Source organism: Apteryx mantelli, chromosome 4 (genome assembly GCF_036417845.1).
Source record: "Apteryx mantelli isolate bAptMan1 chromosome 4, bAptMan1.hap1, whole genome shotgun sequence".
NCBI lineage: Eukaryota > Metazoa > Chordata > Aves > Apterygiformes > Apterygidae > Apteryx > Apteryx mantelli.
The window spans coordinates 54050239-54061600 of record NC_089981.1 but is presented as its reverse complement, the minus strand read 5'-3'; positions in this window follow the sequence as shown (position 1 = coordinate 54061600).

Genomic DNA, 11362 nt, shown 5'->3' with positions numbered 1-11362 from the left:
GCGGGGCCGGCAGGCCGGGACCGCCCCTCCGCGCATGCGCCGAACGCGGCACGTCGCGGCGGGGGAGGAAGCCAGCGCGGAGAGCCGGGCGACGAACTTGCTGCGCATGCGCAATAGGCGGGCCGAAAGTGCCTTGTCCGTTCTGCGCAAGCGTATTTGAGAGAGTGACGCTACTGCAGGTCACGTGACGGACACTCGCCGATAGGAGCGAGCGACGTTTTCGTGCGTGACGGGTACCGAGGCGGAACTGCGCTGTCTGTTTCACTCTGGTGAGGCGCTGGGGGGCTCTAGTGCCGGGCGCTTGGCCGGGCGGAGGAGGTGAGCAGCTGCCTCCCCCGCGGCTCGGTGATTCCTGGAGCAGTTCGGGGACCCGGCGCGGGCAGCCCGGCGGAGGGCAGCCGGGGCAGGCGGTGGCAGCTTGCGGGACCGGCTGGGTGCCGCCGTGTCGGGAGCCGCAGCGAGCGCTGAGGGCCTTGAGGAGGCTTTTGCCAGCCCCGGTCGTTCCGTTGCTGCGGGGCGGGGCTGAGAACGTCGTCCGTTAGGGCGGGTGCCGGGGGGGGGGAGGGGGACGCGTGCCCCGGAGCCTCGGGGCTGCTCTGAAAGCAGATAGTCCTGTAAAAGCTGGTCCGTGCCTTCCTCCCTTCACACCTCGTCAGCCTGCTCTGAAATTGGGAAGCAGCTCGCTCCTTGTTTTCAGACGCAGTGAACTCTGTTATTCGAGGTAGGCAGATACTTGGAGTTTTGTGTTATTCAGGGTGATACGAGTAGACCCCGTTCAGCCACGGCAGGTCTTGTTGGCTGAAACAGCCCCGGGGCGTCTGCGGCTCTGCCTCCTCCTGAGCTCAGGCTTTACAGCGCGGGACCGAAGTGGCTGCAGGAGCTGCCCTGGCCTTGCCGCAGTGTGACTTATGTTCCCGGGGAAGAGACTGCGCTACAGGGTGCTCCTGAGATCAAGCCATGTGCAGGGCCACTGGGGCATCTCTCCATCATTGTTATTTCCAGAGGTGATGCAGATGCACCAGAGCCGGCACTTCGTGGAGACCTTTCAGATCTTGTAGCTGGTGGTCTTTGACCCTAAAAGCAGCGTGGTCACTAAAAAAAGTCTTGCAGAGCTATTTTTGACTCTGTGGAACAGATAATTTATGCAACCTAGCTTTGTCTGTCCACTATTGTTCAACAACTCACTCATTCCAAGTTGATAAATGAAGTGGGCATTGAAATGGCAGAAAAGGGCACTTTGTTCTTCCAATCTATGAGCAAACACAAAGGATAATGTAATTTGCTACAAAAAGTCTGGAAGGACACAGATGTGAAACTAAAGAACGTAAGTGCATAATAAATAATATAAATAAGTAAACGTATCTTCTTTGGTAACAGAAGGATCTGTTTAGAATTAAGATGTAAATTAAATTTGAATAGTTACCTATTCAAGAATCAAGCTTTTTCTAGAAAAATTTACAGAAAAGCTTACAGAAACAATAGATTAAAAATGGTCATTTTAATCAAAGCCTTGAGCATCTTCATTTAACTCGTGATTTATATCAATACATTTTGTTTCTGATGCAAAACTAGAACTTGTGGACAGGGAACTAGAACTTGTTTTGCAGGGAAACCTAGTCTGGATGTAGCAAGCACTTTCACAAACGTGTAGGAGGTTGCCTGTGAACAAAATGATAATCTTCTTGGAAAATCTAAAGGTTATAAGAGTTCCTTTGGGACAACTTCATCAGCCTCCTGAAAGTGCAGTCAAAAATGATCTCTGTGTTTTATAGCTGTCTCTTCACTGATGGCTTCACTCCCCTGAGCAGCAGATACGTAGAAACTGACAATAAGCTTCTGAAAAGTTCTAGACTGCACGCAAGCGTATTCTCAGTTTTGTCTGGTTGAGTTGCTTCAAGCAGCTGTCGCTAATTCTATAGAACTGTCAACCAGATGAATGAGACCTGACAGTCCCTAATGGGTTGAACAAAGAGCAGGTCTAGACTAATGTAATGTCATCATACTTACAACACTGAAATCCATAACTCCAGATTCTTGTCACTTTTGGTATCATGTGCAAATTGAAGAGCAGAGGAGAGACAGTAAATCCTGCTGAGCTATCTGAATGCAGCATCAAAATCTACGAGCACCATAGCTGTTTACAAAGAATCATCTATTCTGGGACCCTGGTAAAAAGCCTTAAATACTGAGAGTTTTTTCTCCTCCACGAGGAAAAGGATTTTATAAAAATTTAGTAGTTAGAACTTATTTTTGTGCTGAATGCTTTTCACAGCCTGAATTCTAGCAAAAGTTTTGCTAGTATATTTTTAGCAACAAATAAATTTTTTGCTCATAGTTCACCATTAGTAAAGCATTTTTCTAAACTTTAATTCACCTTTGAACATTTTAGTGCAATTGCTCTGAACACTTTTTCTTAAAGCTGATACCACTTTGGCTGGTATTTAAATACCAGCTTTTGTTTGGAAATATGAACCTTAACCTGACATTGGTATTGGTTTACTTTAATAAACTGAACTAGAAACAACAGCAGCTGAAAATCTGGTTCATGTGTCATTCAGCCAGCCATATGCAGGATTGTCAACTTCCAGCAGACAAACAGGGAGCAGCTTTGGCGATATGACTATAATCTTACTGTATTCTTTGAGCCAGTCCCCTAACTGCTACATAGGTAATCAGGCAATACCTAGTATGCCAGATAAGCAATGCTGGTTTGCAAATGTTCTATGGAACCAAAGACATAGGCCTGACTGATGTAAAGATCAAATAATTATACGTGCATCAGAGTCCACATAACTACGTCCCAGAAATATTGTCAGAACAAGCAACAAAACTGAGTGAGTTGAAGTAAATGTGGCAGTCATTATCTGTAGTTGTATTTATATTGTAAGTTGCTTAAATCATGTTAGAGATTTGAGCTTCTGTAAAATATTAACAGTTCAAATATATTTTGAGTCCTTGTCATCTTACACTTTCTCAAAATTTCTAGAAGTAGTAGGATACATGCATGTACACACATCTATACTTTTGTTTTACAAAATCTCTTGGGTGGAGACAAGAACAGACAGCAGGATACCTTAATACTGTTAGGCCTCCAGCATCTTGTTCCCTTCCTTTTTAGATAGGATTGATAATTGATGTGTATTTAGGCAATTATTCAAGTTTCTGCCCACTGAGAAAGAAACTATCAGGTAATTTGGATCCTTTGAAAATCTAGCTTCTGTGTCAGTTATGTGTTGGAGGTGTTAAAGACTGTATCAGGAAAGCTGTAGGGAGAGTTCTCGCAACCAGTTAACCTTTTATCAGCTGCAGTTCAGGCTGCTTCCTTGGGAAATGGTTTCTAGTCAGTGTACACAACCAGGAAAATAATATATAGTATTTGTTTTAGTTCCTGATGTGGTCTTGTCCTTCACAGTTACCCATAATGACTCAGTCATTTTCTAGCTATTAAAGCAGCCGTCATCCTCACTAACCTTGGGAAAGCATCCTGTATGTCATTGTATGGCAGGAGTCCTTGGAAGACTCTCAAATTTCTTATCAGTTGCAGATAGGAACTTTTCACTGAGGCAAATCTTTCTACCCAGCGGCCCTCCCAAGGGAGGATATAATTTTACACAAAACTCATCACTTTTTGGTTATTTCAGAAAAATCAAGCATCAGAAGTATTGTGTGTCTGTGAATAGGACAAAAATCCTGCAAGAATCAGGAATAAAAACCCCTTTATTATTTCATATTTATAGTTTGGTAACAGAACCAAGCATTGCAGCCTTAGTACAGCAGGAGTCCTTGGAAGACTCTCAGATTTCTTATCAGTTGCAGATAGGAACTTTTCACTGAGGAAGATCTTTCTACCCCCTGCAATATATGTTACTTGTGTTGGAGAATGTTATTCTTTTTTATTGCTGACGGTGTATTTTTTGAGAAACTAATCGGAGGTGAGAAGAGATCTAAATACCCACCTAAGCAGGCAGATTTATGAGAATAAACAAACTGAAAGTAGATGTAAAAATCCAGCATAAAGGCACTGTGAAAGACAACAGCCAACTCATTTACATGAGCTCTCTCCTGTGCAAGCAGCTTTACTACAACTAAATACAGAATTAACAACAATGGTGTAGCGTATTTCCCTTGTTATTGCTCTTTTTAAAAAACTATTGTAAAGTGGAATCATTTCGCCATCTACTGGCAATTTACAGTGCTGCACTAGAAATATTTACTTGGTGCAATCTTTATGTTAAGAACAAAACAGAACAAGTTGATATCAGAGCCTGGACTCAGTGACAGTGTTTGTACTGCTGTGAATATCGGATTCCGTGAGATCATTCTGCTTCTGACTTGGGGCCAGAAGGCACACATACCACGTCTTGGCCTGCTTTGAAAGAGTTGCCTCCATGTCCTGCACTCCATGTCTGACGGACTTGCATGTAAGGGCAGAAAAACTCCTAATGCCTGTAAACTTAATATCTGTCTGAATAAGCTGCATTTCTAATGCATCCATCTGCACATTTTAGAGCCGGTATGTATGCCTAAAGAATTTTCTGCCTGGAAGAGCCAACCTTCATCCATCTCTTGTTTGCTTTCACCTCAAGTTGACTGGGACAAACTTGATTGGACATTGTTGAGATTCAGATGCCTTCCCCAACGGTTTGCTGTGTGTTAAAGAACCTCCACTAAGTCATGAAACATGTCTCTTGTACTCTGACACTCTGCATTACCATTTCCCACTGTACAATTTAGCAAAAGTAGTCTCCCCTACCCTGAAGTACTCAACAGAGCTGACAGGCACACTTAATAAGTGTGATTAGCAAATACTGAAATTCAGATTGCCAGATGATATCTGGTTTTGTCTAATGATTAGATTTCCTCTCCCAAAAATGAAAATCTGAGTTCAGTAAGGTACAGTTCAGTCAATCACAACCAGACAAAACCAGATATGAGCAAAGGCTTTGGACAGCTTTTTCTGTAGAAAAAGCAGTACAATTTTCCTGCTTTAAAAAGTTCCAGACCCCCCTCTTGCAAGCAGAACAACAAATATGGGTGTAAGATGACTGCGACCTGGAAGTTGTCCTTACAGTATTCTGAGGCCTTCACGTGCGATTTACTATGGAAGTTGACCCTATGTCTCTATTAAGCAGTAATTGTGCATAACCCAAGCATGCAGCATATCTAAGAACTACATCATACATTAAGCTGACTACAGAACAAGCAGTGCCACACAGAATGGTACTACATGCGTGCTTGGATTTCTGTGTTGTTGCTCATAGGGACACCACCTATAATCAGTTACGTAATGCTAGAGTGATACATCACCAAGACATTTGGTGTTCCAAAAATACAAACAGTTTAATATCATTATTTCTTGGTATGCACTCTTAAATTGTGTTGTTTTTTCCAATCTGAATTCTACTTACATAATGCCACAAGGTGGCCTCAACATAATACAGCATTATCAGATCCTTTTAAAGAATCATACATGAAAGTATTTTTTGTATTACTGCAGTATTGGTAATAGAAGGCTACAGAATGTCATTTCTTGCTTTGTATTCCAAGCTGAAGAAGTTTCACATGCTCTGTAGAATTTCTTCACATCATATAGATGACAACATCTTTATGCTGTCAGAGCAGCATAAAGAAGCTGTGTTAGCTTTGGCAGGGTATCCTACCAAAAGAGTATCCTATTCAATAACTGACTAAATGGTTATCAGAGCAGATCTGCTAGTACTTTGCCCTGCAGAGGTTCTGGAAAATCTTGTGTCCAGCAAGCAAAGGGCTGTTGTAACTCAGACAGCCTTAAGCTTAAATTATGCTAGTTGCTTTTATGCTGAAAAAGAAAGGGCAAGAGAGCCTCCTTCTGGCTGAAAGTTTAGCAGTGCATTTCTGGCCTACCATGAAACTTTACGTTACTTTCAAGAGACTGATTGACCAAAGACCACTAAAGATTATGATTTGCACCATTTTAAGTCCACTCTTCCTTTATTTATTTTTTATTTTTACACAATTTGTAGTGAAAGTTAAAATTATAACATAATTATAATTGGATCAGCATTTTCCAGAGAAGAAACATTCTCTTTGCTGTATTAAACATGTTGTCACAGTAACTATTACAGTATCTACTATTAGCAAATTTGGATTCAAACTAACTCTATGAAAGAAGTACACCCAGCACATTCATATTGTTTGACAGAGCAAAAGAAAGCAAGTTTGGACTTCATTCTTCAGCAAAAATAATGCAAAATTACAGTGACTCTGTATTCACTTTGCCATTTCTTGATCTCAGAAATGATTCTGCAGTGCTTTTTTTTCTTCAAGGCAAATCTATGATTCTGAAGCATTAGTTACTCCTACCACTTGTCATCCTCAGCAGTAGCTGTAGAGGCATATTATAAGCATTTCCAATACAGTCTGGCTGTTCTCAAGAAGCTGAGAACTATAGTTCCCCTTCGCTTTCAAGTACCCCATAAGTACCTTCCTTGCCCGGGACAGCTATTTGATCAATCCAACCTTAACCCTGGTGGCGCAGTGGGTAGCTGAGAAATTTACCAGCTGTTCCTTCTTTAAAATCCAGCACTTAAAGTAAAAATAACTGCTGATAGCTTACTTTTTTTATATTGTCACATTTCAGCATCTTGGCCTATGATTCTTTTGTAACTATTTTCAAGCTATTTGTTATTGGAACAAGCAATTTTTGTTCTGCCCTTAAATTTTTTGCCTTGTTTATCTGAATGAAATAATTTGGAGGTGCATTACAGTACTGTAAGCTAGATAAGGCTCCTTTTTAAGGTGCTTTGCTATTTGTATGGACTTCTATGCTGAATCATCAGACCATGCAAGTGAAGACTTCCCTCGAGGAGCCCAAGTTCTTACGTCAGAGAACTGCTCAAATGAACCACTTTGATTAATGATAGATGATGCCTGCAGTTCACCAATGGCAAACAAGCTAATTTTCTGTGTGTTGTTACATTGCTATTCAATGTGATAAACAGCTTCATTAAAACAATATGATTAACAGTTTTGCAATCAGTAATATTTTCTGTTTTATTCAAATAAATCTATGCCAACCATAGACTAAAGGTAAATAAATCTTAATGGAACTTCAGTGATTTTTTTTTTTTTAAATAAACTTTATTTATTTCATAGTTCAGCTTTAACAGCTCAGCTTTAAACAGAATTTGCCATTTTTTCCAATGGGCACTGTGAGTTAAATATTTTCTAGAATCATAATACAAGGTGTATCATAAAATCTTTCCAGTTGCAGTACAAAGGCTTGTACTTGCTATAAATTTCATGTTTGTGGGTGCCTAAGTTTTTTCCCCTCTTAATTTTTTGAGCTATGCAAGGTTGGGTCATTTTTATATTTCTTATATAACAGTTTGTTAAATTTTGGGGAAGATAGTAGCATAAATCACTTTCAAGTGCCTCTTCTCATCCCCTTCTAGCTACTTACTCTCATTATTTGTAAATATATCTGAAAGCACGCTTTTACAGGAAGCTCTGCATAATGTCTGGTGAAATCCAAAGCCCACTGAAAGCAGTAACTTTGCCATGGGCAGGAGGAGTCATAAGTTTACTTTTGTATTTTATTTTTACAAATTTTGTTTTAGGCAAATCTAACAGCAATGAACCACTGAAAAATTGTTGCATGATTTAATTTATGTTGAAGGATTTAATTTATAAGCTTTCACTTGCTCCTGCAAACCTCAAATATTAACCAAAGCATCCAAAGTGGCATTCACTCCAGATCATAAAGATCACTTTTTGCAAGGGTAAAGAAGTGGTGTTAGATATTGACATGTCAAAATAAGAAGCATTGGAAGGGAGAGTTTAATTCTAATAGTTGTCAGGACTACTCTGTATTCTTGCACGTTACGGGGGGAGAGGAGGAAAAGTGCATAAGCTCCTAACAAAAATGTACATCAGCAAACTGAAGGCCCACGTAATACCTTTTAGGAAAAAAGCAGCAAACCAAACAAAATACCAACCTGCTCATCATCCCTGAAACTCTTTGGACAATGCTTGGATTACAAACTAGTTAAGTTTGGGTAAATAATAGCAAAAGACATGTTCATAATTAATGAGGTAAGTACATTAACTGAAAACATGTCTTTACACAATTTGGTAAAAGAAACTCTCTCTCTAGCCAATTCAAATTTGAGAGTATCAACTAAATAGTAAATAAACTGTATTTATCAATTCTTATTTCTGTACATCAAACCTTTTTTATAAACATTTAAAATATGCTACTAGACCTAAAATGGAGAATGACGGAAAAGACAGGTTCTAGGAACTTGTAGTTTCAATATGTTCATAGCAGAGGTCCTTGTATCACAAGTACTTGAGTTGCTTGTTTTCTCACTAGTATCTGTAGAGCACCTTTGTGCTTGCCCTCAGAAGCCCTAACTGGGCAGCAATTAAAGGCAGAGTATGCTATATCCAAAATCCCAACTCCTGAAAGTCTTGGAGAGGAAAGGAAAGAGACAATTTGGAGTCAAGTGTACGAATAGACTATCTGTCTTAAAGAACTAGTTACTGGTAGATAACCTTTCTTTTTCCTTTGACTATTGGTTATGTCCTTTCCACAGGACCTGAATGTGGGTCTCAACATTATTTCAGGAAATGGAAAACTTCAGAATGATCTTACTATACATGGCACCCCTCCTCTGTACAATAGCATGGTGCCTGATGAAAAAGCTCAAGCTCAGGTGGACCACAAGCAAGTCCCATCGCAGGTTTTTACACTACCAGTTACATGGCTGGACATTCCTTATGACAAGCCTGTGCAAAGGGTAAGATTCTCCTGTCATTCAAAGCACACACTGGCATCTCAGCCTAAAAGAGGCATATTTAGGGAAGAAAAACAGATACTTTTGTAACTGAATGGTGGACACATCTTTAGATATGAATTTGAAACATCCTCTAAAGGAAGTTCTGTTAGGAAGGAATCCTATTGAGGGTTCATCAAAAGGGCCTCTTACTTTCCTAGCAGAGATGGTGGCATGCTTGAAACTTAAATGAAGCAGCAAACTCAGTATTAGTATTACAGCCATTTTACATGTGTCAGAACTCTGGAATGATTGACTGTTATTGATGCTATGAAAAAAAAAAACACCACACATGTGAGGCAGCAGCTGAGGCTGGGGTCAAATATTTCCAAAGTTTGCACTCCTTCTATCTCACCTCTGTATGCAGAAGCAAAAAGCAGAATTTGCTGGAACTTGTTTTCTCTCCCCCACTCAAGTCTCTCATTGTTGAGATAATAAAATTCAATTTTGCCTATGCTGCTGCAAAGCCTCCACAAGTGATACTTTCATAGAACAGTGCAATAGGAAATAATCCTCCTAAACTTATGGTAAGATAGTCTTTCAGACCATTAAAATCAGTTCAAGTTCTGAATATGGTTCCTGACCAAAAGGCAACTTCAAATAAATTCCTGATAAATCTGAGTTATGGTGAACACCAAGAAACAGCTTGGGCAGCACTAAGAGACCTGATTTATAAGGTATGAAATAGCCTAAAGTAATGGTAATCAAGTACTACAAAGGAACCACAGACTGATCCATTTTGTCAGAAAAAAATGTTAATAAGGATATAATGAACTGTGGATGAACAGATTTCTAAATATGGGAGCCTGTTAAGATTTAGTAAATTTATGGAAGAACAGAGAGAAGATTCTGCAGTTTCTCACATAAGCAGAAGAATCCTTGACATCAGAACTGTTTCATCCAAAGTAGGCTGAGTAAATCACCAGAGATTCCCTTCTCATTTCCAGAGCTTACAGAAGACTATTAAATGAAAAAGTATGTATCGGAAAGGCTGACCAAAGGATAAGGAATATGTACACCATACAAAGCCCATTCACAGAAATGCAGAAGTACTCCCTGTTAATCTCCAAGGTACAGGCTGATGCTAGCAAACTGCCAGTTCTGAAGGACAGCTCCAAGGGCATTCTCCTATTTACAGCACTTCAAAACGAGGTGGCTGAGGTCATCTACCAAATATTCAGACAATCCAGAAAGTAGACTAACATACAGTGCACTAATCCTAAATATCTGTAACTTGAGAGAATGCACATTCAGAGGCATTCTTATGCCCTCTTTTTTTTGTGTAAAAAAAAAAAAAGGACATGGCAGCGTTTGTCACCTCGCTATAGCACTAGATGCTGGAAACAAGCATTCTAGATATATGAATGTCTGAGCTCCAAAAAAAAGATCTCTTTGCCCAATAGCCCTAGACCACTAGGTTACTTTAACAGGCTTCTCTATTCAGCTGGGAAGCAACTAATACTGCTCTTTGAATCAAGAGTTATTAAATGGAAAGAATCCCTTTGCAGATGTTAAGGGAAACCTGCCACAAAAAGAAGCATAAATGCACTGCAGAAGAAAGTGTAAAAGATATACTTCAGCACAGTAATGAGTCCATACACATGCTTACAAAGCATAGCATGAGCAAGACTACTAAACATGTCCTCACTATGCCCAACTCTCTGATCACTTTCTGTGCGGTCAGAAAACAAGCCTAAAAGACATAATCCTGCAAAAATGAGAATTTGAGTAGACACCAATGAATTTAGAGGGGAGCAAGAAGGGGGAAGGAAAACAAAACAAAAAACCACCGCACACTTCCAAGCAGCATGACTTTTCCCTAACTTGTTACCAGCCTGCCAGGTGTAAGAGTCCACAACTGCAGGCATTTTTTTAATTAATGTTTGCTGTACAATGTTTAGGTTAAAAAGATAACTAATTGATAACTAAAATAGCCATTTAGTACATTAACACAGATCTGCATTCTCCTTCCTGGTGTTAACATGAGAGGTAAACATAGTGGCAGCATTCACACCTGCCATACATCACTCATCTGAAGTATAGGCCTCCACATCCTCACTTTGATGGCACAAGGCTGATGATTTGTTTGTACTGAGGAGCTGGAAGTCTTGATGCGCAAGACATCACTTGGGAAACCAGGAGTGCCAAATCTGAAGGTATTTTATTCTCACTTGGGTAAGTGACAAGGTGGAGGTGGGGGCTGGAACTCAGCCAAGCAGATGTGCTGAAGTGTGGAACTCAACCAAGCAGATGTGCTCTAGCTTGTCAGAGAGGTGGAAAAACCTGTGACTGGGAGGAAACCTGACTGCTCCGTCAGCATTAAGTCTCTAATCTTCCTTTCTGCTTGAACTGCCTCACTGTTGTGGAATCAGGCCCACAGGACTGGAAGGGCTTCCTGGATCATCAGACCTGATTCTTCAACTATCACAGCCATGCTTCTTGGATGGATGAATTTTTTGCACCTTATTTAAACAGTCACAGGCTTTTTGAAGTGATTCTTCTCTTTCAAAACAATCTTCTCTAAAAATGGTTTAATTCTTACAGAA